At 37.9% G+C, this 25,464-nt stretch overlaps 1 protein-coding gene across 5 annotated transcripts in view; it reads left to right on the forward strand.

Annotated features, from left to right (window-relative positions):
* Positions 1-25,464, forward strand: part of SRPK2 (SRSF protein kinase 2) — a 244,131-nt gene that overhangs the window by 136,650 nt on the left and 82,017 nt on the right. The window lies entirely within an intron of this gene.

Here is a 25,464-nt window from a genome sequence, read left to right on the forward strand (position 1 = left end):
GGAGAAAAAATTGGTAAATTGTTCAAGTTCCTTTCACCAAGATTTGGAAGAGATATATCTTTGTAGAATGAGATCATATATTAGACTAGTTTTTTATTGTAAAAGTTCAATTTTTGTTGATAAGGATTACATTCATTATTTAATACTTGTTTTATCTCTGGCCACACCATTTTGAGGATTAACCAGAGCACGTCTACTCTTAATGAGCTCTGTAGTTTAGTACAAGTTTTTAAGCTATTTAAAACAAGCCTATGCAGTTCTAAGGAGGAAGATAAACGAGATGTGACTTGTGCAGTATTGGGAAGATGTTCATATTTAAAATAAAAGAATAGAGAAGAGCTGACTGGTATGGTAGCCTCTGCAACCTCTCTGGTTAAGTGTGGATACATCTCTTAAGCATAAGTTTGACTAGCGGTCATTTTCTAAATAAAATTACATACTTAAAATGAAAAGAGCAAACAGAACAATTATAAAACAATAATCTTATGTTTTTTCATATTTTAATTACCCTAAAGTGTAAACTGTATTTTTGTTTCTTAATACAGCACTTTGAGTCTAAAAAAAAAACACTATTCACTTTTGTCTCAACACATTGTAAGGACCCAGGGTATATTTCTTAAATGAGGTAGAGATTTCTCTCTAATTTAAACTCTGTTATCCATGGTGAGATCAAAAAGCAATAGGAATCCATAGATGAAATATTAGCATATGTTTCAAAATCTTAATTACTTACTAATATATTTCCATTGTTTCAAACAGTACTTGTTTAATTCTAACCTTTAAAATAATTGCCCATAGTCTCACATTTCAGTGGCACTACTGTTATATTTCATAGTCTTTTTCTGGTCTATTTTTTATTTTTGTGTAATTGAGTTTATCTTATCATTACTGGAGTAGGAAAAACATTAATGTGAATCTGTATTAAGGAGGGCTATAAATTTCACATCGTTAGTTATAAAGGTTTAATTGGGACTTATGTTAATATAAAAATAATTATAAATTATTAAAATTTATATTAAATATATATTACAATTATATTAAAATTGTTACAGCTGTAAATTGTTGCAACCATTGTTGCAGCTGTAAAGCCAGTTTGCAGAATGAACAAAGAATGGCTCATATGTTGTTTCTGGTGCAGTATCCACCCTCCCTCCAGGTATTTTTCACTTCATATATGAATTTTACAGGAATTATTAAGAGAGCCTTATTTGTGAAAGCAGTTGAGCATTTCATCTGTTTTTCCAGTGATCTGTCCTTAATCTTTGGTATACAAGTTGTATTCTTTTGAATACCTATTAGTGCATTGTGTTAGTTGATTTTGTCTTCTATAATTTTTACTTGGTCTTCTAGGTCTTATTGTTAGTAGCTTTGCCTGTTTTTAAAGTCAGGCATCTATTTTATAGTCACCATGAAATCTTACCATATTTTCAAGATTTTCAGTTGTATTGAATTATACATGTGTTGTGTTGTCAGTGCTTTGTTTCACTGAAAGGCTAGTTAATTGATCTGTGCCTCCATTAAACAAATTTGCGTTTATTTTTTTCCAAGTAGAGAAAGATACTAGAATAGGATTTAATTTTATGACTGGTCAGTTCACTCATGAATATTGTTGTGTTATTTTACTTCCTTTTTGCAACCTCACTACTTTAGAGACTTGAGATAACAAGTATTGAATAATAACAATCTTTTACAGTTTTTTCCTCTTTTTAATATATTTATTGATTATGCCATTACAGTTGTCCCATTTCCCCCCCTTCATTCCCCTCCACCCTGCACACCCCCTCCCCTACCATTCCCCACCTTTAGTTTATGTCCATGTGTCACAAGTTCTTTAGATTCTCTATTTCCCATACTATTCTTGCCCTCCTCCTTGTCTATTTTCTACCTACCATCTATGCTACTTATTCTCTGTATCTTCTCCTTCTCTCACTCCCCTGTTGCTACCCCTCCATGAGATCTCCATTTCTATGGTTCTGCTCCTGATCTATCTGTCCTCTTAGTTTGCTTTTGTTTTAGGTGTGGTTCTTAATGACTGTGAGTTTGCTGTCCTTTCACTGTTCACATTTTTTATCTTCTTTTTCTTAGGTAAGTCTCTTTAACATTTCATAAAATAAGGGCTTGGTGATGATGAACTCCTTGAATTTGACCTTATCTGAGAAGAACTTTATCTGCCCTTCCATTCTAAATGAAAGCTTTGCTGGACAGAGCAATCTTGGATGTAGGTCTTTGGATTTCATGACTTGGAATACTTCTTTCCAGCCCCTTCTTGCCTGCAAGGTCTCTTTTGAGAAATCCGCTGACAGTCTGATGGGAACTCCTTTGTAGGTGACTGTCCCCTTATCTCTTGCTGCTTCTAGGATTCTCTCCTTCATTTTAATCTTGGCTAATACAATTATGATGTGCCTTGGTGTGTTCCTTCTTGGGTCCAACTTCTTTGGGACTCTCTGAGCTTCCTGGATTTCCTGGAAGTCTATTTTCTTTGCCAGAATGGGGAAGTTCTCCTTTATTATTTGTTCAAATAAGTTTTCCACTTGTTACTCTTCCTCTTCCCCTTCTGGTACTCCTATAATTTGGATGTTGGAACATTGAAAGATGTCCCGGAGGTTCCTAAACCTCTCCTCATTTTTTTTTAATTTTTAAAAAATATTTTATTTGTTTATTTTTAGAGAGGGGAAGGGAAGGAGAAAGAACGGGAGAAAAACATCAATGTGTGGTTGCCTCTGATGTGTCCCTTACTGGGAACCTGGCCTGCAACCCAGGCATGTGTCCTGATTGGGAATTGAACCAGCGACCCTTTGCTTCACAGGCCCATGCTCAATCTACTAAGCTACACCAGCTAGGTTGAATTCTTGTTTCTTCATTCTTTTCTGTTTAGTCGTTTTTTTACTTCCTTCTGGTTCACTCCTTTGATTTGAGTGCCAGTTTCCTTTCCATCACTATTGGTTTCTGTGCATTTCCCTTCATTTCAATTAGTTTAACCTTCATTTGTTCCTCTAATTTGTGACTAAATCAACCAGTTCTGTGGGCATCCTGATCACCAGTGTGTTGAACTGTGCATCTGAGAGGTTGGCTATCTTTTGGTGGCTTAGAAGTATTGGCTCTGGGGCTTTGAGCTGTTCTTGAGCCGTAATGTTTTGGTCTGTTTGCGCCTGTTGCATATAAGGGGTGGAGCCTTAGGTGTTCACCAGCGCAGGGCAACCCAGTTGCTGGGTTGTGACACTGTATGTGGGGGCGGGGCCAGAAAGGAGCAATGGTGTTTGTTCTGCTCTCTCTGGGATTTCTGTCCCCTCTGCTGCTTCCTGAAAGCACACTGGGCCCCCATGGTGCCGGCTCTTGGGTGTGTGGGCCTGTGCACCCTCCAGGACTGTATGGGTCTCTCCAATGAACCTTTCTGTGAGCCTGGAAGCTTCTCCCAGCACCTTGACCCTAAAAATTTTTCCAGTTGGTGCTTTTAGGCTTTAATTCCCGTTGCTGGGGCCCTAGCCTATGCAGTCTGCCTCACTTGCTAGCACCTTTGGCCTGGTTTATCTGCGTACCAATGTGTGACTGCGGTCAGCCAGCGGCCTTTCGCCCTCACTGGGTCTGCCCATTGCCACCCCGTGCCTGGCATCTGCCAATGGCCGCCTGGGCGCCTGGGTTGGTCTGGCGATCTTTCCTGTCTGACCTGCTCCTCCATTGACTCCGCCCCTCTTACCGGTCTGGCTGAATGGTTCGTTGTTGTCGGACTTCTGTATGGTTCAATTTTCTGTGTTTTGGTTGCATTTTTGTTACTAAGACTTTGTTGTCTTTCAACTTGGTTGTGCGAGGAGGCACATTGTTTCCACCTACGCCTCCATCTTGGCCAGAAGTCTTCTTATGTACAGTTTTCTATATTGCCATGTTGCTTTAATGTTGTATTTCAAACTAAAGTCATTTAAAAAATAAGTCTTATTTTTAAGTAAATTTAAGAATGTATGACTTATAGACTCCTGAAATGTGTTTGTTAAGTATAAACAGTGATTCTTGGTAAATATTATTTACTTCTTTTAACTGAAAAATGTTTGGATTGTTTTCCCTGGATAAATTTCTAAGGATTGCAAGGTAGGATGATTTTTAAGGTTTTTGGTACGTATTTCTCAGTTATTTTATCAGTTTATATTCATCAGCAGTAGGAATGTGCCCATTTCATAGCCTTTATGGGTATGGTTGTTTTTAAAAACTGGAACAAATGTGAGCGGTGTTAAGGGCATGTCATTGATATATATACCTTTTATAGGGAAAAAGTTCACTCTGGGTAAATCTGTGTTCCTCCATTCATCATACTTGAATGTGCCAGACTAACCTTTCTGAAGCACCTGTGGTTTTGTCATTTCCTTATTCCCCATTTACTGCTTACTCATTTTTGTGTGTGTGTGTGTGTGTGTGTGTGTGGATTTTGGTGGGTAATATTTTAAAAAATACTTTTGGCCTCTCAGAACTGTTTTGTATTAGCATAGTGCATTTCATTTTCTGTATAATTGCATACAATAAAGTATACTATAGTTTCTTAAATATCAGAGGGAAGGAGAAAATCATGTGCCGTTCCTGAGCTACACCAGCCAGGGCTTATACTATAGTTTCTTAAACTTTACCCTTGTCTCCCACTGAATGCATGATGTGGATTAGGAAATTGCATTACTGTATTTTTGGTGCCTTTAATGTTGAATAGTGTTAGAAGAACCATGCAATAATAAATACATATTAACATATTAATGTTTTTTCTTAATATATTCTGTACTTTAAAAAGTACTGTTTGACCCTGGCTGGCGTAGCTCAGTGGATTGAGTGCCGGACTGAAAATCAAGAGGTCTCTGGTTCAATTCCCAGTCAGGGCACATGCCTGGGTTGCAGGCCTGGTCCTCAGTTTGAGGACTGCGAGAGGCAAACCAATCACCGTATCTCTTACGTATGGATTTTCCTCTCCCTCTCTTTCTCCCCTCTTTCTCTGCTCTCTAAAAATAAAAAATAAATAACATCTTAAAAAAAGTACTGTTTAGAGTTACTGGTTCAATTAATGGCAATAAAGGTTCTAGATAAAAATTTTCTTTTACTAGTAGCACTGTGTGTCATATGGTGTTTGTTTTGGCAGCAGATGAGGTGAGGATATAAAACTGAATTCAAAGGAAAAGTGGGTAAGAGGGTAGGGAGAATTAATTTTAATGTAAGGCTTGTTAAATGCTTTTTTTGAATGTTCGTCTCTTTCTTTTCCTGGACATGAATCTGGCTCCCCCAGTTGCCAGACTTAGATCAAATAGGCTTCAGTTCCTGTTCTGTAAAGTGGAGAATAGTAAGAGCTTTAAGGAGGATCAACTGAGTGAACAGATGCCAATTGCTCAGGACAACATCTAGCACTCATTTAATCTCTGTTGTTATAATTACATGTAATACTTTTAAAAATAGATATTTTTCTTGTGCAGCAGCTTTTTAGTTTGATACAGCCCCACTTGTCAGTCTTTCATTGCCTGAGTTTTGAGTGTCAGACTCAATGAAATTATGAAATAGCCAAGACCAGTGTTACGTAGCTTTTCCCATATGTTTTCTACTAGGTTTTATAGTTTTATGCCTTACATTTAAATCTTTACTCCTTGGGGAGCACGGGGTGGGGGGGGGCTGGGGTGGGAGAAATAGACAAAATCACTGTACTTGAAAAATAACTAAATAAAAATAAATCTTTACTCCATTTCAAGGTAATATAAGGATCCAATTCCATTCTTTTGCAAGTGGATATCTGGTTATCTTACAACAAAATAACTGGTGGTTTGGTCACAGGCATTTATGTATTCTCTAGTACCCGCCTGATATAGAAAGTGGTTCTTTTCTTGCAGACTTTTATGAAATTAGTAATAGATGAATAGGTTACTTTTTTGAGGTCTCCTGAGGGCACAGTAAAGTAAATCTAAATGGGAGGTGAAGAACATCTGTGATGTGTAATGGGTGCTGAGTTGTGAGAAGAATTCTGGATTGTGAGGCACTGTTAATTTGGTTTTTTAAGTTCTAGGAATAGGAATAGTTGCATTGTTCAAAGAAAAAATTTTAAACATTCGGAAGGGACCATAGTATCTTTGGGGGTGTTGAAGAATTTGAGGATGAGTCTTAATTGTTTCAAATTCATAATCAGATGTTTCTGAAAAACTTTTATATTCAAAGTTGAGGTATGAACTTGGAGCTCAAGGGAGGAAAAACAGGAAGAAAAAAAAGGACTGTACATCTCTAATGTTCATTCAGCCAGTAAAATTCATCAAACTGGTACTGAAATTATTAGTTATGTATCAGTGCCACAATCTGTGAACTTGGTATCTTTGTATTAGGTCGGCCAGAAAGGTCATTTGGATTTTTCCATAAGGCGGCTCTAGTTGCACTTAGTTGTCTTTAACTTCATTCAAACAATTTTGTTTGATTTTATTGTGATAGCTGCTATATCAGTGTACATTTAAAAAAAAAACTTACCAAATTGTTGAACTTTTGTGTAGCCATTTTAATATAAAAGAGGGAAGAAAATATGCAATATTTTCGGCATGTTATGCTTTATTATTTTAAGAAATGTAAAAATGCAACTAACTTTAAAAAAAGATTTGTGCAGTGTATGGAGAGGGTGCTGTGACTGATTGAATGTGTCCAAAGTGGTTTGCAAAGTTTCGTGCCAGAGATTTCTCACTGAATGACGCTCCATGGTCAGATAGACCAGTTGAATAGTGATTGAATCAAAATGTTAATAGAGAACAATTAACGTTATATCACTGGGAGCCAACGTACTCCAAATATTTAAATCAGTAAAGTTATTGGTGAAAATAAAAAATGTGTCTTTTATTTTACAGAAAAAAACAAACTTTTTGGCCAACCCAGTATCTTGAAATTTTTCTGGATGAGGTTGTAAAGTAACAGATGCTTTTCTTTGGGGACTCTGAGGGGAGAACTAGGGAATCATCTTCTAACTCAAGGGCATGATTTTGGGAGGTATAAGTCTCTTTACTATTGATAAAGCCTTGGGATAGAACCCAGTCAGGCCTGGGCTCAGGTCCTTTTTGATTTTTGTCATGCTCTCTGGCTCATTATGTGACTCACATGATTTGGCTGGTATGATTTGTTTACCATCTCTCTAATAAGCCTAAATAGTAGAACAATGCAACCTTAATATAAACTTGATAAGCTATGAGTTTAAGTTTTACATGTACATACACATACACACACACACAAACATATGTTTTCATTGAGCTCTAATTCAAATAGCAAGCACATAGGTTGCCGATTTACAGAGTACAAGCCAGTGATTTTTGGTATATTTGCATAGTTGTGTAACCATGACTACAGTCAATTTTAGAACATTTTTATTGCCTTGAAAAAATTCTGTATGCTTTCACAGTCATTTCCTATTTCCCATCAGTCACCCAGACATAGGTAACAAATGACCTGCTTTTTCTTTATGAATTTACCTATTTTGAACATTTTGTAGAAATGGAAACATACAACTTCATTGTCTTTGGTAGTGTTTTCAAGGAGGCATGCACATTGTAGCATATATCAATATTCCCTTTCTATTGCTGAATACTGCTTTGTTGTGTACATATACTACATTTTGTTTATACATTCCTCAGTTGATGGGCATTTGTTTTTTTCTACTTTTTGACAATTTTGAGTGATGTTGCTATGAACATTTCATGTAAAATTTTTATGTGGATATATGTTTTCATATCTTGTACGTATACACTTAGAAGTGAAATTACTGTCAAATGCTAATTTTTCCTTTAATCTTTCACAGAAACTGCAGGATTATTTTCCAAAGTGACTTCCCCCACCCACCCCTGTTACGTTCTCAACTGTAATGTGAGAGAATTCCAATTTCTCCACATCCTGTCAACACTTGTTATTATCTGTTTTTATTTTTATTATAGCCATCCTATTAGGTGTGAAGTGGCAACTTGTGGTTTTCTTTTTTTCTCTTTCTTCTTTTTTTTTTGTCCCTGATGGCTAATGATACTGACCATCATTCTTATTATCATGTGCTTGTTAACCATTTGTATCTTGTCTTGGGGGATATAGTAAGATCCTTTGCTCAATTTTAAATTAAGCCATTTTTTTGTCACTAAGTTTTAAGAGCTATTTACTTGCCTTTATTATTGGGTTTGGGAGTTATGTGATTTTGACTCTAGGGGGAAAAGGGACATGCACCTCGTTCTTACTACTAAGGTGTTTCCTGTAGTCTTAACACAGAAGGGTAGAGAAGGCCAGACATGAGAAATGACTTGCCCCTGATTGTAGCTGAACTAGATTACTGCTCTTTTTCCTTTGTATCTCAATCAGTGTATTCTTTTGATTTAACCCTAAACTTGAAGGGGGGTGCTTTTTCTTTGAGGGTGAGTTCTTTGCTGCTGGTGACATGGGTGTCTTTCAAGCATGAATTTTATTTATTCCTTGAATACAAATGCAGTGGGTTCTTTTTTTCTTTTAATAATCAAGTGAAAAAATCCTTCTGTTTTGTATACTAGGAAATATATAAGTATGGCAGTTGCCTAAAAACTTCACAGGCAAGTATAATTTTATATTTATATTGAAAATAGATTTAGTCTTTTAACATAGCTAGTAACATATTTTGGAGGGCTTTAGATTCTGAGGCTCAATAGAATTTTGTTCTTTGTGGTAAAAAGCTTTATTTTAAAGATATTTTTATTAACACAGTTTATAACTTAAATTTCCTAGCAGCATTGTTCATAGAGCTTTCTGTGGTCATGGAAGTGTTCTGTCCGGTATGGCAGTTCTGCCTGTGGCCTCACCACCCCCCAGCACTATTGCTGTTGAGTACGTGAGATGTAGTTGGTAAGACTGCTGAGGTTTTGGTTCATTTATTTTTAATTAATTAAAAGTTAAATTTAGATAACCACATGTGGCTGGTGTCCACCTTACATAGGTTCTAGGCAGCACAGGTATAGAAAGTCACTGATATATTACTTTTTTTTTTAAGTATGAGTTCAGTTGTAAGAAAATTTGTAAGAAATAAGTACACTGTATTTTTGGTAAATATTTTTAATGATTTATTTTTTAATTTTTCCACAGTTTTAAGAGTGCTTGCTTTCTAGACACAGCCTATTAACTTTATAAATAAAATTAAATTTCTATATCTGTAATTACAATATAAAATGGCTGTGAAGGTTTGAGATGTTCTGAATAAAAATGTAAACTATGTGTCATACTTAAGAGTGACTTTGAGTGGGGGAGTATGGTGGCTGTCATCAGCCTGAGAGGCTGGCAGATGATTGGAAAGCCCTGCCACCCTTCATCCAGGATGTGACACAGATGGCAACAGCTCATTCTTTCAAATGTGACTCTTAAATAGAAAGTGACTGTGGCAGGAGATCCTGATTGCTGGTTGGCAGCTCTCTGTAGCCTGCTCCAGGGTTAGGAGCAGGGATAACTGTCCAGTGAGAATGGAGAGAGGCTAGTTGCTCGTCTTAAATGGAAGTGATCATTTACTGCTTTTACAAGGCAGAAAAGCAAGCCAAACTTTATTGACAATTTTTGGATGATGGCATGTTCTAGGTAAATTTAACTTTTATTAACATGATTATGAAAGCTTCGGAAAGGAAAGCGAATCAGTTGATCTGAAATTCAACACCCTTTTTATGTTTAAGCTCATGTGTGTCTTGAGATTAGGGCTTTTTCTCATGAAAAGTTGAACTTTGACTTAACAAATAAACGTTTGGAACTTTTTCTGACCAGGGAGGCTGTTTAGTTCACTTTACATAGTAACTCACATACCAAATTCATGAAATACAATAGGGATAATGGCAAGATGAATTTAAACTGATAGTTTGGTTATCCATATGGAATAAACTAATATTAGAGCTCTACCTCACAGTTTGAAGAAAAATACCAGGTGGATAATTATGTAAATGATCAGGTTATCAGAATTGAAGATGTGCATATTCTACTCATTGTAGTTTTTGCTTCTATATATACACCTTTAAATAGTGGCTTCCAGGTTTTATTCTTTTTGACTCAATGCAAACACAGGTCAGTTTGTGTATAATTAAAATATATTGAAAAGAAACAGTACTCTTACAATGTGAAACACACTTAGGTGTTTTCTACTTTATTCCATTTTTAATAAAATACTGTCTGTGACCAACAACCTTGATTTCATGAGTTGCTGAATGTAATTTCACAAAGACTGCCTTTGAGAAATTCTTGTACATGTGTACAAGGTGATGTGTGTGGAAATTTTAGCATGTTTTTAATAATGTAAAGTGTTTATATCCAAAACATTCATTGAGAAAAGGGCTCAATATACTGGTGAGTATTCTGACAGTGTAATACTCTTGGATAATAAGCATGAGAACTGGAATTATCTCCCTCAACAATGAATAAATCTGAGAAGACAAATTGAGTGAAAAGTAAATTACAGAATGACACAGAGTATGATACAACATGATGTTGTTTGTTGTAAGCTGTATGGTTGTGTATAAAAATATGCATTGAATGATGAATCTTAATTTTAGAATACCTGTTACCTATAGAAAGAAGGGAAAGGAATTGGGGGTGGGGAGCAGCTTCAACTGCCCCTAATTTGTGATAAATTCATCCTTAATTTTAAAAGGTTTGAAGCTGCTATGACTAAGTGTTAAGGTTGGTTAACATTGCAGGTGGATATACCTGTTTTGTATGTTGGGAATGGAATATGGTAAAAAAGAGGTAGAAAAAGAAAGAAGAAAGGGGTCAAGGTGAGGCTAGAGCACTAAGCAGGGCCCAGATTGTTGGAGTTGTATTTGTCATGGTAAGAATACTTTGCTTTGTCTTGTTGGCTGAAGGGTTCGAGAAGGGAATGAGAAGCTCACATTTGGGTTCTTGAAGGATCACTTTCACTACAGAGTGGGACGTATATTGGGTGAGTGGAGGCTGAGGGAAATGTAATGATTCATTCGAGGGTGTTTGTGGCCTGTACACAGCAGGCCAGTGAGAGTGGAAATACCAGGATCCGTAGATATCAAAGAGGCAGCCCGTTCATTGGTGGCCAGTCAGATTTAGGGGCAGTGGGCCGAAGTTGAGGATAATTCTGAGGCTTCCCTGGTCACCACTGAGGTATGTAACAGATGACGGTGCTCTGTCCAGGGAGGGGAAAGCGAAGTGTGTTGTATTAGGTGATAGGTGGTAAATGTGGGGAACTCAATGAGAAGGCAGTTTTCTATAGAAAGATGACTGTTTTAGTCATTTTTAACATGGTGTTTGAAAGCACTAAAACTAAAATTTTATAATTTTATTTACAGAGGAGTATTTATTTTTCAGTTGGTTTTCATTTAAAAGGTTATTTTCTGTTCAAAGATGGAACAAAGAAAGGTGCTAAGATTGTCTAACAAAGTATATTTGGCCATCTGTGTCCGTGGGTTCCACATAGCAGATTCAACCAACAGCTGATTGAAAATATTTCGAAGAAAAAAGTTATATGTGTATTGTTGCTGATGTGACCTATGTGGTTAGGTTGACAGTGGTTGTGTCTGTACTGAACTTGCACATACATTTTTTCTTGTCATTACCTAAACAATACAGTATAACAACTGTTTATATAGCATTTATATCATATTAGGTATTACATATAGCCTAGGGGTGATTTAAAGTATATGAGAGGATACACACAGGTTCTATGCAAATACCATGCCATTTTATATAACGGACTTAAGCATCTAGGAATTGTGGTGTCTGCAGGGGTCCTGGAACTTATCCCCCACAGAAACCAGATCCCGAAGGCCCCCAGACCTGTTTGAAGAGTAATGGAGGTGCTTGAAATGATGATAATAGAGAATTAGTTTCTCCTCATAATACAATTTATAAATGTTTATAGGACCTTTAGATGTACCATTAGGTATTGGGTTTTTTTTTCTTCATGAGTTAGCTTTCTTAAATTTTACAATATTTTAAAAAGTAATAACACCATTTCCTAGGTCTATAGTTTTAATTTTTGTTTGTTACAACTGGTTTCAGGAAGCTGGCTTTATGTTTATGCTTTTATTACTTTATTGTCTTCCTTTCCACATGAAAGAAGTTTGATAAAACCCCAAGTTGATAATTCCAACTGACGCCATAATATAAACTTTTTCCGTGAGAACATACTGGACATGCACCTGCTAGTGGAATAAAAACCTGATTTGCTTCTCTAAGCTGTTGCTTAAAAATCATCGAAGAGGTAACATGCTAGTAGTCATTAATGCAAACAAACCTGGCTGTTGTGTGTGTTTCCTCATTGGAAATTCTGGCCCCTTGTTGGTAAATCAGTGTAGTGCCCAGCCTAATGCATGGAACACAGTTGATCTTTTAGAAATACTTATTGAATGAAGGTACTTGACCAGCATCCTGGATATATGAGTCTTTTACAGTTTTAGTGTCTCTTGAAGGTCAGTTACTACTTTGTGAAGACAAAATATCACTCACTCTTAGAGGCATATTTTAATGAGGAATAAGAAAACAGACATTGGTTCTCAGTTTGGAATGCAATGCTTCTCAACATAGTGCATGTGACAGCATGAGCTTTGTTTGTGTAAACCTTCACCATCAGGCTTTTGTACAGTATTGATGGGATTTGCAGATAAGGCTTTTGGCTTTAAAAAATTCACATATATATTATCCACAATGATAAGGTAAATAATTTTACTGTGTTTGACATTTAATTTATTTTTTTCAATTAAGGGTAGGAAAGGATTTAGTAGATATTCCTTTAAAATAAGGAAATGCCCTGACTGCTGTGGCTCAGTTAATTGGGTGTCATCCTGAAAAGCAAAGAGTTGCTGGTTTGATTTCTGGTCAGGGCACATGCCTGGGTAGTGGGTTCCCTGGTCAGTGCTTCCTCTTGTTTCTCTCTCACATTGATGTATCTCCTCCTCTGTCCATCTTTCTCTAAAGATAAAATAAATAAGTCTTTTAAAAAATAAAATAAGCAAGTAATTTCATATACAGGGGTGGACAAAAAGTAGGTTTACAGTTGTAATACAATGATAAATAGTACAAGAATAAATAGGTGTACTCACAACTATGAACCAACTTTTGCCTATCCCTGTATTTAAATTAATGTTTGAACATTTGTTGTGTTCTTTACCTTACAGATTAAATACCTATTTAGGAAGAACTCAGTTTTCCAGAATTCTTTTGTTCTTCATCCTAACTATCTAAAAAGTATGGGCAAGAGTAAGAATACAGTTTTAAAATTCTATTATGTACAAGGTACTGGATCAGGAGTTGGGTGGTGTGGAAGAAGTAGTGAAACCTCTCAGTGGGAGAGGAAACTGTTTATGCAGTTAGTTAAAATGCCGGAGGGACTGCAGGAAGCATTGTAGTCAAGGTCTGTGAAAGACACAGACATTTTATGAGGTAGAAGGGCAAGGCCGAGCTGAGATGGGAGGTAAATTCAGGTAGGGAGGTCTGGCCGAAAGACACTGTGAAGGAACAGGCTTCAATTCTGTGTTCTCCCTGGGTTATCAAGACGTGAGGAGAGAGCCTGTGATCTGTCAGCATGTTAGGAACCTTTTCAGAAGAGGCTTTCCCATTTTTGCCGGTGTTTTGGAAAGGGTCTGGAAGGTGATGGCAAAGATCAGTTGTTGCAGTTTGTTTTTCTAAACCAAAGAGATTCACAGATGTTTTTTGGAATTACTGCCTTTGAGTCTATTCTGGGCAGGTGGTGTTGTGAAATCACGTGGTCTGAACAAGCCTTTTCCAAACTGAGAGACCCTGGGCTGCTGAAAGGCCCTGGGCTTCGTCAGGTGCGGGGTTGGGTGGGGCGGGGTGAGGGGGAGTGGGGGGTGTCCGTGTTTGGTCAGTGGTGGGCCCTACCCTCTTTATCCTGCACTTGGGCTTTTGCCATCAAGGGTAATTGCATCAGTAGAGAAAATTTCTTCTGTACTATTTGTGCCTTCAAAAAAATTAGTTAAAAAATTTATTTGAATAAGTGTGAAACCATTTAGATAGTGCCTGGCTCATACCAGAACTAGGGCTTAGATGGCTCTTTCCACCAGTAAAATTACAAACTTCCTTGCTCTGATTTCAATACTGTCCCAACGAAATACTCCATGAGATTAGGGGTTGCATCGTGATGAAACAAACACAGAACTAAGTGGCCTGCAAGGTTATAGTTACACACACAGTGCAAATCTTTTGGAAGTGTGTTTTTAAAATTCAGTTGCTATTGAGTCAATTCAGTATTTATACCAGAATGCTCCTTTTAAAAAAAAAAATGTAAGTAATGATAGAAAACTTACAAGGAATGCGGGGGGTGAAAGTGTTTAAAGAGTTAGAAATACCCAGCATAGACACTGAAGCTGGTAAGAAAATAGAAGTTTTAAAACTTATCAATAAATTTGCTGTTAGTAAACTTTTTATGCTTAAAATGCTTACGTTGTTAGAGTATTGTTCTCAGTTGTTTGATCAAATCTTACTTTGGATTTTAAATTCCAGACTTTACCGATTGTAGTGAATTTATTGTTTTTACAGCAAGGAATGCTGTTTGTAAGTGAAGTTTTGAACCACTGCAGGGAAAGAATCCTTTCTTTTGTTGGCGGGATGTGCCACCAGCACCCACTGCAGTGGAGTGCAGGCAGGAGCCCATTTCAAGCAGTGGAACTCCTGAGGCAGTATAACTTGTACAGATTTTTGTATAGGAGACTGGTAATATGTGTGTTTTTTAAGTGTGTATAATCTTTGACCTGATATTTACTCCTGATTCTATGACCCGGGAAAATGATTTGTAAAATTCAGACAGTGATGTGTGACTGAAGATGTTTTTCACAGTATTGTTGTATACATTCTCCCAAGGCTGGAATCAAATGGTTAAGTAAATTCCGTAGGTCCGTATGATGAAGTCATCTTTGTTTGTCGTGGTAATACTTAGAGAAAAATGCTTATGAAAAGAATGATCTCAAGTTATGTAAAATATACCTGGGTAAAAGCTGGGAATAAAATATGTGGAGATGCTATGATTTATCTCTGGACACTATGCTTGCAAACAATTTGTTTTTTTTTTTCTTTTTTAATGCATAACTTTTTTTACCTGCCTTTTAAATGAGGTTTTATACAGAATAAGAATAGTACATATTTAATTTTATATATAGTATATGTATTAAATAATGTACATAATTCTGTGGTTTCTTAGACCTCTTTCCATGATTTGGAGTAATATGAGGGGAGACCAAAAAAACCCCTCTTCTGGAGGGCAGGCCCCTTGTAGAACAAGCTTCCCCCACTAGGTGAGTGTTCTAGGAACCCATCTGTATCAGAGTACCAGCTGCTGTTGTTGTGAGAGGCTAAATTCAGCTTCAGTGAATTTTTTTAAGACTCTTTGAGTGTCTTTTGCCTATTTCATGATGGGTGATTTAAAAGTGCACCTGCCCACACCTGTGCATGCTGGTGTTCAGACTGTGCAGACTGAAATCAATGGAGTGGACCAGAAAAAAGAAAGAAACATTCAACCAAATCAGAATGAAGAAACAGAGTGTTCAGGCAGTTTTTGACCAAAACCAGCGTGATGGTACCCTGTGCCCTACCATCCCTGTTCATGATCTCGCCTCCCACAACTTTTTTGTTTCCTCAGATGAAAAAAGTCTTCAAAGGGAAACGTTTTGTCAATGTATAGGAGGTAACACAAAAAAACAGCAGAAACACTAAAAGGCATCAAAATCGATGAGTTCTAAAAGTGTTTTGAGCAGTGGAAAAAAGTTGATAAGTGTACTGCATCAAATGGAGAGTGTTTTGAAGGTGACTGAAGTTTAAACATGTAAGAATAAGTACACAGTTTATTTTATTGATTATGCTATTACAGTTGTCCCTTTTTCCCCATTCATTCCCCTCCACCCGGCACACCCTCTCCCACCCACATTCCCCCCTTTAGTTCACGTGTCACAAGTTCTTTAGCTTCTACATTTCCCATACTATTCTTGCCCTCCCCTGTCTATTTTCTACCTACCATCTATGCTACTTATTCTCTGTACCTTTTCCCCCCTCTCTCCTCTTCCCACTCCCCTGTTCCCAACCCTCCATGTGATCCCCATTTCTGTGGTTCTTTTCCTGTTCTAGTTGTTTGCTTAGTTTGTTTTTGTTTTTTGTTTTAGGTGTGGTTGTTAGTAATTGTGAGTCTGCTGTCATTTTACTATACATGTTTTTTTTTATCTTCTTTTTTTTTAAATAAGTCCCTTTAACATTTCATAAAATAAGGGCTTGGTAATGATGAACTCCTTGAACTTGACCTCATCTGAGAAGCACTTTATCTGCCCTTCCATTCTAAATGAAAGTTTTGCTGGATAGAGCAATCTTGGATGTAGGTCTTTGGATTTCATGATTTGGAATACTTCTTTCCAGCCCCTTTTTGCCTGCAAAAAGAGAGCCCCTTTTTCTCTTTTGAGAAATCCGTTGACAGTCTGATGGGAACTCCTGTGTAGATAACTGTCCCCTTATCTCTTGCTGCTTCTAGAATTCTCTCCTTCATTTTAATCTTGGCTAATGTAATTATAATGCGCCTTGGTGTGTTCCTCCTTGGGTCCACCTTCTTTGGAACTCTGAGTTTCCCGGACTTCCTGGAAGTCTATTTCCTTTGCCAGATTGGGGAAGTTCTCCTTTATTATTTGTTCAAATAAGTTTTCCACTTGTTGCTCTTCCTCTTCCCCTTCTGGTACCCCTATAATTCGGATGTTAGAATGTTTAAAGATGTCCTGGAGGTTCCTAAGCCTCTCCTCATTTTTTTGAGTTCTTGTTTCTTCATTCTGATTTGGTTGAATGTTTCTTTCTTTTTTCTGGTCCACTCCATTGATTTCAGTCTCAGTTTTCTTTCCATCACTATTGGTTCCCTGTGCATTTCGCTTCATTTTGCTTAGTGTAGCCTTCATTTTTTCATCTAATTTGCGACTAAAATCAACCAGTTTTGTGAGCATCCTGATCACCAGTGTTTTAAACTGTGCATCCGATTGGTTGGCTATCTCTTCGTCGCTTAGTTGTATTTGCTGTGAAGCTTTGATCTGTTCTTCTGTATGGGCCTTTTTTTTTTTTTTTGTCTTGTTGTGCCTGTTACATATGAGGGGTGGAGCCTTAGGTGTTCACCAGGGCAGGACAACCAAATTGCTGGGTTGTGATGCTGTATGTGGGGGTGGGGTCCAAGAGGAAATAATGGCACTTGTTCTGCTCGCTCTCGAATTTCAGTCCCCTTTCCCACTTCCCACAAGCAAATTGGGCACTTCAGGTGCTGGTTCCTGGGTGGGTGGGCTTGTGTACATTCTAGGATCCTGTGGGTCTGTTCAACGAACTCTCCTGTGAGGCTGGGAGTTTCTCCCTGGCCCTCAACCTTCACAGGTGTTATCAGTCAGTGTTTTGAGGCCCTTTTTTTCCAAGTTGGGACCTGGGGTTGAGTGGTCTGTCTCGCTCCCCAATTTCACCTGCTTTATCTGCACACAAATGTGGGATCACGCAGCCAGCCACCTTGTGCGCAGTGCCTCGCTTCACCATCACTGGACCTGTTGTCATCCTGCACCTGGGATCTGCCAGCAGCCACCTGCACGACCAGGGTCCACCCACTGCTGTCTTGCGCTCCTGGTGCCACTGCTTTTCGTGCCTCGACCCCTCTCAGCCCGCCTGTCTGGCTCCGCTGTGGCTACTGATGTGGATGAATGTATCTATTTCATCTCCTTGGTCATCAGGCTTCCATACAATTCAATTTTCTGTCAGTTTCTAAATTGTCCTTATTTTGGTTGTACGAGGAGGCACAGTGTGTCTACCTATGCCTCCATCTTGGCCGGAAGTCCAGTACACAATTTTTTAATAAATAAATACAATTTGGGGGGCCCCCTCGTAATTTACTCATTTATTGAAAGTTTCCATGTACCTTATTTGGCCTTTTTATAAAAAAAACGAACTTTACATTTTAATCTTCAATTACAGTTTTCATTTAATATTTTGTATTAGTTTCAGGTGTACAGCATGGTAGTTAGAGAATCCTATACTTCACGGTCCCCTTGATATTTTCCCCTGCCCCATACATAGTTATCGCAGTATTATTGACTATATTCTCTATACTGTACTTTACATCTCTGTGACTATTTTATAACTACCAACAATTAATTTCTTCGTAGTTCTGTCATTTATGTATTTTAAATAACAAACAAACATTTTTATAATCTTTAGAAAAATAAATACTACTCAGGCAGAAAAACTGCAGGTCATATTACTGTTTTGGCAAGTTGGTTCTGGTAAAGGGTTGAATGGGGAGGAGGTGATGCCATCAGAGATGGGCGCTGAAGGACGGCATTGAAGGTTAGGGGGTGAGTAGCGGGGAGCAGTGTCAGGAATCAGGGATGGATAGCAAGAGAAGAGTCAGGGTATGGTTAGCAATCAGGTGTGGTTGGGGTGGAAGTAGCGTGTGGCTTTGGTTTGATGTTGGTTGAGATACCAGAAGAAATGAACAAGTTTTCTGCACATGTGTTCAGTAGGCCACTGCAAATACTTGGGGGACCCAGGCAAGGGCATGAGGGCTGTTGTAGTTGGAGAGAGGTGAAATAACTTGTTCAAGGTCACAGGGCTCACACTGACAGAGCTGGAAGTTAAACCAGGTCTGTGAACTTTGAATGTCATTGCTTTTAATGACTAACTACATGCTTTTCCAGTTTTAATGAAAATATTAAAATAATTTGTAAAGGTAAGAGTACTAAGACAATAGTGTAATATGTTTTAGAGGTTTTTGTCAAGAGATGTTGAGTGGGATTAGTAAATCTCTTAGATTATTTCACTCACATGAAATTCATTTCCCGACTACCAAGTAAATACTGCTAATATTTTTTCAATTTATGTTTTGCACTGGATGGTGTGGCTCAGTGGATTGAGTGCTGGCTTGCAAAACAAAAGGTCGCTGGTTCAACTCCCAGTCAGGGCACATGCCTGGGTTGTAGGTCAGGTCTCCAGTAGGGGGCATGTGGGAGGCAACGGATCCACGTATCTCTGGCATGTTGATGTCTCTCCTTCTCTTTCTCCCTCCCTTCCCCTCTCTAAAAGTAAATAAATAAACTTTTAAAATAATAAATAAAATTAATGTCTTAGAATTCATTTGATCAGTTTATATCCTTATCTCTAATTTCAAAAGATTATTATTTGGTACATGTTATATTATTGTTTCTTCTCCTTCCGTGTTCCTTTCAAACAACTCAAGATACCCTTTGAAACAAGTTAGACTCATTTGTCATCAGGAATGACAAAATCAGGGCTGGGAATCTGGATGTCTTTAATGGACAAAGTGATTAAGGTGAATTGTAGTGAAAACAATGTATTAAGATTATATTAGAATGGTATTCTAAGTTTGGATTTTTTGGTGGTGTGTTTTATATACTACCAAACCATTGAGAATTTTTTATTTTAGCTAGACATTGTAAGTTAGACTGTCAAAACTATATATGGATCCAAGAAATTGGTAGAAACAAAATCGTGTAAAACATTCAGAATAGAAAACATTAAATTTTTTTTTTGCTACATTTAAACTGCACCCTTTTTGGGGTGGGGGTATTTAGTATTATTTGAGTTTCTACAACTCTCCCTAATCAGTGATGAATAGACTATTTAGTTTGTATACCTCTAGGTCAAGTATATGCTTGTTGGGAATTTTTGCCTGTTCTTGCCACCAGTTTATGACTGAGTCATTAGTAGGATTCTTTACTCATGAACTCCTCATCCATAGAAATAGTATCGCTAAGTACACAAGCATTAAGGCATAATGCCTCTTTTCCTCCATTATCTACCCGGTATCATACCTAGTGAAGAGTGAGCGACACCCAGCACTGTGGAAAGCCTGAAAGGAACCTGGGTATAGGAGCTGGTTAACCTTTGTCAAGACATGTTCTTCACAAACTACTAGTTCTTAGGAGAGGTATTTAACAAAAAGAATTCCATCGTAATTATGTATGGGCCTGGCTTGAATACAGCTATTCAGTTTCTTTAATGAAGAATTCTCCGTGTTCCTGTCCAGGGTGGGAGAGGAGCTGGGAGTAGAGTGGATTAGAGTCAGAGATTCTCACTGTTCATCATCAAAACTCTTTCTCCTCTCAACACCTTAACATACCCTCTGTGCCAAGCGTCCATTCTTCACCTCAGGAAATACTGCAGTCTGGGCAGACAGGAAGTGGAGCAGGGTAGGCGGGTATGTGGAGAGGGGGCCATGGCTCCATCCCGATGAGCTCTGTGTGCTCAGCAGCATCTCCTTCCCCACCCCTGACACCTCCTGTGCCTTTGCCTTTGGCTCTGATGCTGAGGCTCTGGTGTTTGGGGTGGACACTTTCTGGTCAGTGTCCATTTCTGCAGTCACATTTGGTTGTAGCTGCTTATGTTCTTCCTAGTTGTTACCTCATTCAGTTTGTTTACGAAAAGTTGTTGAATTTCTTATTCCTTGATTTTAACTTTCCTGCTGTCTTTGAGGTAGGTGATTGAAACAGACTGTGATTAGTGTAATAATTTTTTTAAGAAACATATGTTTATTAAGTAGAAACCCTAATCTTGAAATCTTTGGAGCATTAGAAATTCTTATTTGTATCTGCCTTTCTTTGCCTGTATCTATTAGATCTGCTTTTCTTTTTTGTGTGTATTTGAATCACAAGTATTTCTGGATGCCTTCTAGAGCGGGTAATGACTCCTTACAGTCCGTCCAGACTCTTAACCATGGGTGTGTATCAGTCTCCTATGACATGTGCCCAGGCCACATTCCAGACAGGTTCAGTCAGAATCTTGTGGTTCTGGGCTTTTGTTTTTTGAAAAAGCTTCCATATAATTATGCTGTATAGTCCTTTTCAAGAACTGTTGTGTTATAAGTTAAATTTTCTATGGCATTTTATATCCTACCAGAAATAAACTCCAAAATTTACACTCAAGGGTGTCAAAATCTGGCATTTCTATCAATATTCTTCTGTGGGCTCCTTGCATATCAGCGAAGCTGGATAGGCCCTTTCCAGCTGCCATGCCAATGCTCATGAATGCAGCTCTTCTTGCTTCAAAATCCATTTCCCTAGTTAGAACCTTTTCTTATTCATATATCAGCCTCAGTTGTCCCTTTCCCTAAGCAATAATTTTTTGGGACTTAACTAGCCAGAGAGAGCATCTCTGCCTTTCTGTGTGTTTTGTTCTTGTCCTCGTGTCCCCTGGACATTATAACAGTGCCAGAGCCACGGCTGGGTCCTCAGTTGGCTAGAGCATCATCCCTGTGTGTCAGAGTTGCAGATTAGAGCCCTGGTTGGGGCACGTACAAGAATCAGTCAGTAAATGCATCAGTAAGCAGAATAACAAATTGGTGTCACTCCCTCCCTCCCTCCCAACTCTCTTTTCTTGTCCTTGTCTCTAAAATCAATTGAAAAAAGAAAACAGTGCCAGAAACTGTATACCTTGAAATATATTGAGTTAAGGAAGTAATGTCATCAAGCTGCTGTCTGCCTTGTTTTATATTATTATTTGTGTACATCTCTGACCTAATCTGTTAGACTCCTGGTTCCATGAATGAAGAACTATATTTTACTCATTTTTAGCAGTGAAATGGTGTTTGGTAAGTATTAAACACATACATTGAGGTATCTCTCTGTCTTGGTAATCACGCAGAATTTGGAATTTTAGGGTGGAATCATAAAGTTTATGACACAAAGGAAGGAGAGAATATCATAGCCTCACAAGTTAGTGCTCTTTGACATAAATTGGTGGGATACTCAGGCTGGTGGAGTACCTTAGTCCCTTGCTGTGTTGGAGAGATGGATTTGGTGTTTCAGGACAGTCTTCAGTTGGCAGATAAACTCGCATTGAGATGGTATCGTGTTTGTGAATGAAAGAGTAATTCGCAGTATTTGGTTTCATGGGTGCTAGTCTTAGCACCATCTTACATTTTGAATTTCTCTTCCACCTTAGGTAAGGCTCTTCTTATATTCAGCTCTAAAGCTTTTGTTTTTTCATCAGTTCATTATTGCCCTTGCAGGGTAGTCTGTGGTTTAAAGATAGGCCATGAAGATCAGGACTGAGTTGTCTATGTTATTGTCAGTGATATCAGTGATTTGCGGAGAGGTTTGCAGGATTTTCTATGTGATATCTAAAAGCATTGCGCCTTCACCAACTGGAGTATGGGGACAGCATGTGTTAAGAGCAGCTCATGGGGGAGAACTCACTGGTGGCTATGATGGTCTTTTTTGAATCAGCTTTGTTAAAATATAATTTACTTAAAGTAAAAATGCACCATTCTTAAGTATACAATTCAGTGATTTGTGTCTACACGTAAGTGCTATAAGCACAGCCACAATCACAAGGTAACATTTTATCTGCACCCACAGTTCCCTGGTAGTCAGTACCGGCCCCCACTCCTTAACACCTGGCAGTGTAGTTGGGCCTTTTTTAAATGGACGTGTGTACTGTGTACTCATTTGTGTTTGACTTCTTTCACTTAGCACAGTGCTTTTGACTTTTGAGTTCATTCATTTTGTATTTATTGTTTTTTCTTGTTATTACTGAACAGTTGTTCAGTTGTTTAACCACATTTTATCCTTTTCACCATAATCTTTTGGAGAGCTTGAAACAGCACTTTTGTCTAAGGATTTGCTTGACACCTAATATCCAAACTCTACATGAACATGATCTTTCTTGTTTAAAAGCTCATTAAAGTCCAATAGATTTGCATGTAATGGTTATAGTAGTTACATGTTCATGTACGCTCATCCTTTAGTATCCGGGGAATTGGTTCCAGGACCAATTCCAAAACCTGAGGATGCTCAAGTCCCTTATGTATGAAATGATGTAGAACAGTGCATACAGTGTAATGATCTTTAAAGTGTGGACTCGCATCAGAGCCTCCTGGGGTGCTCACCAAACATGCACATTGCTGGGCCTCCTCTCAGGCTTGTGAGTCACCCTCTGTTGTTGGAGAAGTCTGAATTGTGTGAGTGGATATAAGTACTACAGACGACCATCTCGTGTCAGTGGGTGTGCTTCCTAAATGTTTCCTTTTCACACTCAGCTCCGTTATCTGCCATTGTCCAGCCTTCCCCACCAAGTACTGGTGCAGCAGGAGATTTGATCTGACAAGAAAGTTGAGTCTCAAAGTGTTTCACTGCTTCCAGTTGCTGATTAGTAGGGCAAGCTTCCTTCCTGGCTCTCTACTCTCTAGTTGTGTGACTTTGATATATAGCCCTGTTCCTCATTATTCTTGTCTGTGAAAATGGGGTGAATAATAGTACTTATGTCAGAGTCGTTTGAGGATAATGAGTTAATTATGAGTAGAGTACTCATAAAGAAACTATTGAAGAGTTTCTTTATAAAATACTGCTATTCTAAGTAATGTACTTATTGCCAGCACATTCGGTGTTTGTTTTGATTTATTCATATTTACCAGTTAGTTATGAATCACCGTTTTTCATATAATTTAGACCTTCCTAATCATTATCTGTCTTTTGGAAATATAGAAGTTTATGTTTATAATGAGGTTTATACGAAATTTAGATGTTTCTTTAGAAGTCTGTGAATGGTAAACTCAAGTTTTTGTTGTTTTAAAGTATTTTTATTTGCTTTATGTATATGTATGTTTTTAGCCAGGTACTCAACTGAGAATGTTAGTTATTGGCTCTTAGTACTTTAATGATTTTAAAGTACTGTTGTTTGACTTCTGTGCTTTCTTTTGAGAGGTCTGGTGACAGTGTAATTGTCTTTCCTATATAGAAAAATCTGGGTGACTCACCTCCCCCCACCATTTTTTCTTTTTACTTTGGGGGTTCTTCAGTTTTACTATACTGAGTATTTTTCTTTATATGACTCATTTTATACTCTCAGAATTTGAGACATATGTTCTTTATCAGTTCTGGGCAGTCCTTAGCTATTATTTCTTCCAACAGGCCCCCTTTCTCCCTTCTCTGAGAACCCCAAATAGTAAGATAGGTTAGACCTCATTCTCTACTTCAGTCTCTCAATCCTGTTTAAAAAAGATTTTATTTATTTAATTTTGGAGAAAGGGGAAGGGAGGGAGAAAGAGAGGGAGAGAAACATCAATGCATGAGAAAAATATCATCAATCAGTGGCCACTCTCATGGGCCCCGACCATTTTCAATCTCTTTATCTTTTGTGTGACATCCTAGATGAGTGCTTCAGACCCATCTTCCAGTCTCTTATTATTTGTTGTCTAATCAACAAATTTCAAGTGTTTTTTTCCTGCTGATGCTTTAATGTCCTTCATTTCTATCAACATTATGGACATACTTATTTTATAGTCTATATTCCTAATACTAGTATCTGAAGTCTATTTTTGCTGATTATTAATCTTCTGAGGCTTGCTTTAGAATAGATTCAAATGCTAACTCTGCTTGAAGGGAAGCTTGAGTTCAAAAATTCTTAGGGCAGATTTCCCCTTCCTCTCCAGTCTGAAGAAGTACAAGTATGGTGTGTCCCAGGTCTCACTCACTGGCTGGCCCTGGCTGCCTGGTTTCCTAGTTGAGCCTCTCCTTGGATACCAGTTTGCTTAGTTGGAGTATGACCTACTTTAACCTTATTCTTGAGCCCTATCTCATTGGGATTGGTTTTGGTGCTTCCAGAACCTCATTTCCTTAGAAAATATTTTTCTGATGGCTTCTTCAGATAGCCACCAATCTCTGAAAATGGTCACTAATTAAAAGAATAGTACTAATGTGCTTCAAAATCTTTGAAGAACTTTATACACAATTGCTATAAATAAGGTTGGCATTAGTGCTAGTTGAAACACCCATCTTCAAAAATGAAGCTCTTTAAAATTTGAGAATATGGACAAATGAAATTAGAAAGTTTCAGAGGCAGACTGTGTTGCAAAGGACTAATCTTCAGAGGACCAAAACTATGTGCTGGCGGTTATAGGTTTTGTTAAGACAGGAACAGTTTTGTTGTGTAACAACATCCGTTGTGTGGAACCCTAGTTCACAAGAAAGTCTGAGGACTGGGCGTACCTTTGTACTTGTTTAAAAAGACCTTTAGAACAAGTCATGTGTTTAAAATTAGAGAATATTTATTAAGCAATCTAATTGCTTGTTAAGTTTTTAAAAATCCATGTTAGATATACTTCAAAGATGATTATAATAGCAGTACAACCCATTTTGTCATACTGCCTTGTGAGAAATATGTGATAATTAATAGTAGAGATCCTCATGAAACTTAAATTTCTTAACTAATTGTGGTTATAAAATACATGGGTTGAGAAGCAGAAAGGTTAGGAGGTGGGCCTGGTGGTGACCCTTGTGTTAGGACCCTCATAGATGAACAGAGAGAGCCAGAGGGCTGGCAGCTGTCTTATGAGTGATCTGTTGAGGTGTTCTTACTACTCACAGTTGGAGCCCTGAGGAAACAGAGTCATTGTAACCACACACCAGAAGGATGGAAAGGTGAGGATTAATCTTTACTGACTGCTGATCACATACACATCATTTATAATTATCACAACCCTCTGAGTTTTACTAGAAGCCTAGAGAAGTTGTC

Source organism: Artibeus jamaicensis, unplaced genomic scaffold (assembly GCF_021234435.1).
Source record: "Artibeus jamaicensis isolate MK-2021 breed Jamaican fruit bat unplaced genomic scaffold, CSHL_Jam_final contig_834, whole genome shotgun sequence".
NCBI lineage: Eukaryota > Metazoa > Chordata > Mammalia > Chiroptera > Phyllostomidae > Artibeus > Artibeus jamaicensis.